Raw genomic sequence first — 7,086 nt, 5'->3', positions numbered from 1 at the left:
TATGTAGAACTGTCTTTCTTAAAGGTAATTTAATAACATTGCCAGATTATATATAAGAGCCCAGCCATGGAAGACTATGGATGTTTTTTTAACCTGTTCTTAATGAAACTGGAACCCAACAGTGTATACATGTAGCAGTTAAAGGAACAGTAACACCAAAAAATGTAAGTGCCTTAGGGCAGAGACACACGCTCAGATTCGAGGAGATTAGTCGCCCAGAAGCAAATCTCCTCTGCTTCGGGGCGACTAATCTCCCCGATCTGCCTCCCGCCGACTAGAATCGAAATCGCCGGCGGGATGGCACTCGGAGCGATTTGTTTTCCAAAGTCGCCCAAAGTTGCCTCATGAGGAAACTTCGGAAAACTAAGCACTAGAATCGAAATCGCTGGCGGGAGGCAGTTTGGGGAGATTAGTCCCCCCAAAGAAGAGGCAATTTATCAAAAGGCGAAAATATCTCCCCAAATCTGAGCGTGTGTCTCTGCACTTAAAGTAATGAAGTCAAAGCTGAAAATGGAAAAAAAGGCACAGGATACGCAGCAGGTAATGGATAAGCTCTGTAGTATACAATGGGATCCATCAGAACTTATCTGTTATCTACTGTGTATCTTGTGCTTGCAGGGTCGGATTGGGCCGGCGGAAGACCAGGAAAAAACCCGGTGGGCCCCAGACCCACAAAACAGTGGCTTGTACTTGATTCCAACTAAAATATAATTAATCCTTAATGGAAGCAAAACCAGCCTATTGGGTTTATTTAGCAATTAAATGATTCTGTAGTAAGGTATGGCGATCCAAGTTACAGAAAAACCCCTTATCTGGAAAACCCTTAGGTCCCGAGCATTTTGAATAATAGGTCCCATACCTGTATATTGTTCTAGTACAGATTTGTTCATGAAGTGCTTTTTTTTGTCTTCTCCCTCATCCCTTTATAACGGACTGTATAAAATAAGCAGGAATGTGCCGTCTGCTTTATACAATTGACCCCTTTGTTCTAAACAACAACTATGCCCTGAATGAAGTCTTCTGCACTGAATATTCCCCATATCTACCTCCAATTGCCTAGTGCAAAAAAGCAGCTGTTTTCACACATATATATATCTATCTATCTATCTATATATATATTTAGCTGGGTTTTTCTTGCTGTCGTGTTTATGCTGAACTGTACTTTAAACACAGATTAAAGTGTTACTTATCTGAATCCCAAGGGTCATTGTTTGAATTCTGTATATGGATGCCAAACCCAAAACAATGAACATATGATGAAGTGCCACATGTTTATAGTTTTGCATACGGTTTATCGGAGTAACATTTATCAAAGGTCGAGGTGAATTTTCGAATGAAAAAAATTCAAATTTCGAGCTATTTTTTGTGTACTTCGACTAGGGAATAGTCCAAATTCGATTTGAAAAAAATTAGAAAATTAGAATATTGAAATTTATTATGTACGGTCTCTTTAAAAATTCGACTTCGACCATTCGCCATCTAAAACCTGACGAATTGCTGTTTTAGCCTATGGGGGACCTCCTAGATCCTATTTGAAGTCAATTGGTGGACTTTGAAAAAAATGAAGTTCGATCGAATGCGCTATTCCTTCAATTCGTACGATTTGAATTCTCCCGAATATGGATCTATTCGATCGAAAACGGACCTATTCAACCAAAAAAATTCCGGTTGGTCTACTTGAATTCGAATTTTGACGTTTTTTTTTAATTTGGAATTCGACCCTTGATAAATATGCCCCTAAAATGTTTATACATGCACTAGACTAGTATATGCACAAAACTGGAGTAAATGTGACTCCACTCTCACAGTGCAGCCGGATAATTACAACTAACTACTGATTACCCTTCTTTCTGCCAAAAAAGCAACATTTTGGCATAAACAATCACATATTTATAAAACTGCATTGTTTAAACTACCACTTATTGAAGTAGCGGCACCCTCAGATATAGCCAATTATCTTTGCTCAGTAATTTTTGTTATTCTAGTAAACTAACACTGTGCATCTATTTTGGGGACATTTCACGCACCTTGTTTTGATGCTTCACAATGATTTAGCTTGTGGGTGGGCAGCCAAATTCTGCCAAATACCATCCATAGTCATGGTACTTGTATGGACCCTGCCAGCTCTATTGCATGTTGTATTTGTAGCTACTTTTACACATGTGATGAAGAAGGGAACCACATGAAGCTCCCGTCAAGGGTTAGGCAGGAGGTGCTGTGGAGGCAGGAGGTTGAGTCCTTGAGGCAGGAGCTGTATGTGCCTAAGGGGACACGGCAAGGAAAGGCAGGAACACGGTGACGAGGGCGTAGAGTCAGAACAGGATGGAGAGCACACTGGACTGGAACAAGGATGGAGCAGGCGTTGGTCAGATCAGGAGACAGGAGCAGACTAGACAGAAACAAGGACGGAGCGGGCGTAGGTCAAATCTGGAGCAGACTAGAAGGACAACTGGATGGCAGGAGGACTGGATAAAGATCAGGCTTGGCAGACAAGATTCAGACAGGAGAAGGACAGGTCAAGGCAAGGTCAGGATTGGAGTGAGGAGCAGAGCAAGATTCAGAATAGCAAGGAAAGCAGGGCAGGGCAAGGATAAAGCAAGGCAATATCAAGGTCAAAGCAGGACTGGAACAGGAACAGGCAAGACAAGGTTTAAAGCAGGACTGGAGCAAAACAGAAAGGGGAAGGCAAGGCAGGGTAAACAAGACAAGGTTCAGACAAGGCAAGGCAGAATAGGAAGGAGGCTAGAGCAGCAACCCTTAGCTAGGGGAGATGCCACAGTGCTAGTATGGGACTAGTATGTGTCTACGGCTGTTGTATAAAGGGAACCCCATGAAGCTCCATTGCATAGCTGGACATCTCTTGGGTTAGAGACCCTGGTCTCCCTGCAAGACCATCAGCTATGGATTTCAAGTAAAAAGTGACTTTAACCAGGTACAATATATGGCGAGATATGTGAGCACTGGATTTGTTCTGTACAGGTATGGGATCCATTGGCCAAAAACTGGTTATCCAGAAAGCTCAGAGTTACGTAATGGCCGTCTCCCATAGACTCCATTTTATCCAAATAATCCAAATTTGTAAAAACAGACAGGAGGCAGCAGAATGATCAGAATCAGAAGGATTTATTAGGGAGTCACAGCTGATAAACTGCAGCAGCAGCAGAACTCAGGACAGAGGCAGAACAAGGAAACAGTACAGGTACACGTTACCTCTGCACCCCATTATATTACTGAGGCAATCTAATACTGGAGATGGGCTAGATCCAAACACATTCAGCTGAGCAACACAACATCCATTGTGCACAAACACAAGAAACTGCACTAAATCTCTTGCTGCTGCTAAACTACAGCTCCCAGCAACATTAGCTAGCCGATATTCACCTGGCTATATATATACTATACCTATTCTACACACGTCTATTCCTCTACCCCAAATGCAGCTTTATGCTGTTCTATTAATTCGTTCCCAGAATTAAAGTCCGAATGCCAAAAATTTTAAAAAATTTTTTTTTTTTTTTTTTCTTCTATAAAATTTAAAGTTTTGGTGGGGAAAAAAAAACCTTACATTTTTCGAGATTTATTATATGCTGATAATGGAAAAAGTCCAAATCTGAAAATCCAGCATCCCAGACCTACCGCGATTGTATATAAGTCAATGGGACAGGTCCCTATCCTATTTGGAAGTTTCTGTGGTCTGCGCTGAAATTAGCACAAAAATCCAACTATTTCGGACTTTATGGGCAAAAATATGTGCTTTTCCCCAAAAAATTCGAGCAAATTCGTATTTTCACTCAATTTTCTAGTGTTTGTCCTAAATTCGATTAAATCATGATTTTTTTTTTTTATTAATATACGAGGTCCAATCGTGGATTCTAGTTTGGTCGGACTTTTTGGATTAAAATAATCAGAAAAATTCAGACTTTGATAAATAAGGCCACGCAGCGTAACTGGCGACCTTGAAACTTTTTTCTGTAGCAATCATGGGCCGGGCTGAGGATCACCTTTTTAAACTATGGCAGCCATATAAAAATCTGAGGCGGGTGATTGTACGGTCATTTAAATAATTGCAGTAGTGCTTATATGAATGGACTGACAGGACTTAAAGGAGAAGGAAAGTCCCACTTGGGGGTGCTAAATGTTAATAAAACATAGGGATGCACCGAATCCACTATTTTGGATTCGACCGAATCCCCCGGAAATGATTTGGCCGAATACTGAACCGAATCTTAATTTGCAAATGCAAATTAGGGGGGGGGGAGGGGAAAACATCTTTTACTTCCTTGTTATGTGACAAAAGGTCATGCAATTCCTCTCCCCTAATTTGCATATGCAAATTAGGATTCAGATTCAGTTTGGCCGGGCAGAAGGATTCGGCTGAATCCGAATCCTGCTGAAAAAGCCAGAATCCTGGATTGGGTGCATCCCTAATAAAATGTAATTAAGACGGCCTTTTTATAACTCTACGGTGTGGTTCAGTATAGAGGAGGATGCTGGGAGTGGTAGCTTTAGAATCGGTAATTAAATCTGTAATTTGCTCATGACCAGTGATCTCACTTTAATTTAGGAGGCATTCAGAGGAGCCTGATATAGCCCAGCATGTGGATGGCAAGTCTGGGCAAAGAGCTGCTTGTTTGGCGAGGTCACAAAAAAGAGCAGATTTTTGGCCGATTTGATCCTCCATGTGCTGTGCAAATCAGACTGATCCTACTGTGTGCCCCCAGGCCAACTATTTTTTCCTAATATGAGCCTGTGCAGACATGTTGGGAAAGGATCACAGCAATAAAGTCTATCCCCGTGTTATTTTCTAATCTGCCGAATAGATATGTGGCAAAAAAAAATCAGTCGGACAAGCCTTCAAGGTCCACCATCCAATAAACAATAAACCCAGCCGGCAGCTTTTATTGGCCTTTTTTCAATATCATTTATTCAGGAACTGCCTGTGGCAGGTAAAAACAATTCCCTATCTAGACTGACAGGACTCGTCCGGATGGAACACTAACAAAAAAAAAAAATGATCTAAGAAACACTCGGATACCATTTCCCTTTGATACACCTTAAAACAACAAAAGGAGTACAGGAACAAATTAAAGGGAACAAAAACCTGAACCCATGTACCATCTCCTCTTCCTAAATACAACTACTGAGAGAAATAAAGAGAATCAGCACTAAGACAATTCTGTACATTGAGTAACCAGTTACTACAAGGTGTAGGAAAAGTGAATAAATCAAAACTCAACGTTTTGAAAGCTGGGAGTAATAGTAGAACAGTTTGAGGCCCTAAAATTAAAAATCCCTGTATCAGAAGGGATATGTCATAGAAAGCAATGTGGATAAGAAACGGACCCGCACACACACTGATTAATGCAGTCGGGGAATATCCCCTTTTATTCAGCCACCAAACATCAACGTTTCGGGGGGGGGGGGAGCAATATGGACTTACCAAAACTGATTTTAGAAAAATTGTAAAGAAACCAATATCTAATAGGAAAGGCACCTATCCATGTTTTCAGTGCGGGCATTGTAATGGGGTCATTAAAGGGGAAATATGCCAACACCCCACTATGGGCCACGATATTAAATTAAAACAATTTGCAACATGTGATACAGAAGGGGTTGTTTATTTGTTAAAGTGCCCGTGCGGCCTATGTTATGTGGGACAGACTTCCAGAGCGTTTAAAACCCGGATGAACGAACATAAGAGTAGAATAAGGAATTATAAACCTGAAGAGAAAAGTGAAGGGGTTACTATAGGCCAAAAAAAAAGAGAAAGAAAAAGAGAAATTTAAAAAGGAAACCCTACTGGCGAAACATTTTTTCGAGGCAAAACATAACATTTCACAACTCAGATGGCAAATATTGGAGGTAATACACAGGCAGAAAGGTGAGATAGATAAGAGGTCATTGTTGAGACGGGAGGCCTTTTGGATTTGGCAGCTAAAAACACTCCCACCAAAGGGCCTTAACGAGAATTTTAGTTATACGTGTTTCTTATGAGAGATAAACTTTTTTTAACCTTCTTACATGTTTCTATTTTTTACAGATAAGAACTGCTCAGGGCCGCTCCGGCCATGAGGCAAGGTGAGAATCTTGCCTCAGGCGGCACGGAGCGGCCAGTTACCAGGGGCGGCAAAAAGCCGCCTCTGGTAACTTTAAGAGCCGAATTTCCGTTTTTTAAAACGGAAATTCGGCTCTTCTAGCGCAGTGAGCGTTCACTGCACTAGCGATGCGGCCCCTCCTCCACCCGCTCCGGCGCTGGTAGTTAGAAGAGCGGAGCAGGAGGAGGGGCGGCATTGGGGCTGCTGCCTCAGGCGGCAGCAGCACCTGAAACTGCTGAATATTAAGGGTTATTAGAAAATTCCAAGGGCAGTAAGGTATTATAATATTTATACAACACATGGATTTTTACAATATGGTGTTTAATGTATGTGAATTTTTTTATACTACATTTTCATATATAATAATTATTGCACTTGGACACTTTAAGATAGAAAAAGATCATTTTGTAATCTGTCTCATCAAAATTGATTGTTTCATTGTATGTTATATATAGGTTAAATTTCCTGTATTCCACATAAGGGTTAATTTTTGTGGCAAGTTGCATGATGGGAAAAGAAGGCGTGGGAAGTTGGGTTTAAATGGGTTACTGCACAAATAATTGTATCCTGATGAAGGGTGGGTGTTGGGTGTTGGGTGTTGGGTGTTCCCCCCCCCCCCCGAAACGTTGATGTTTGGTGGCTGAATAAAAGGGGATATACCCCGACTGCATTAATCAGCGTGTGTGCGGATCCGTTTCTTATACACATTGGTTGCTAAGGGACCCGGCCGGGTCAACGGAAGGAACGCACCACCAACTGCAGGATTGGTGAACTACAGGTGTGCGGTAGGAGAATTACATTGTAATTATGTCATAGAAAGGCCAGGACTACACGGACGTTTTTGGGCGCAATCCGACGTGCTGCAACAAAACGCCGGCGTCAAATCGCATGCGATGGAAATAAGGTAAGAGATAGAAATGTCGGATGAAGTCGCAGCATGCAGCGTCTGCATCCGACAGTCATGTCGCATCAACGCAGCGACTTCATCCGA

This window comes from Xenopus laevis, chromosome 7L (genome assembly GCF_017654675.1).
Source record: "Xenopus laevis strain J_2021 chromosome 7L, Xenopus_laevis_v10.1, whole genome shotgun sequence".
In the NCBI taxonomy this organism is placed as follows: domain Eukaryota; kingdom Metazoa; phylum Chordata; class Amphibia; order Anura; family Pipidae; genus Xenopus; species Xenopus laevis.
The sequence above is the reverse complement of the archived record's forward strand: the minus strand, read 5'-3'. Positions refer to the sequence as shown.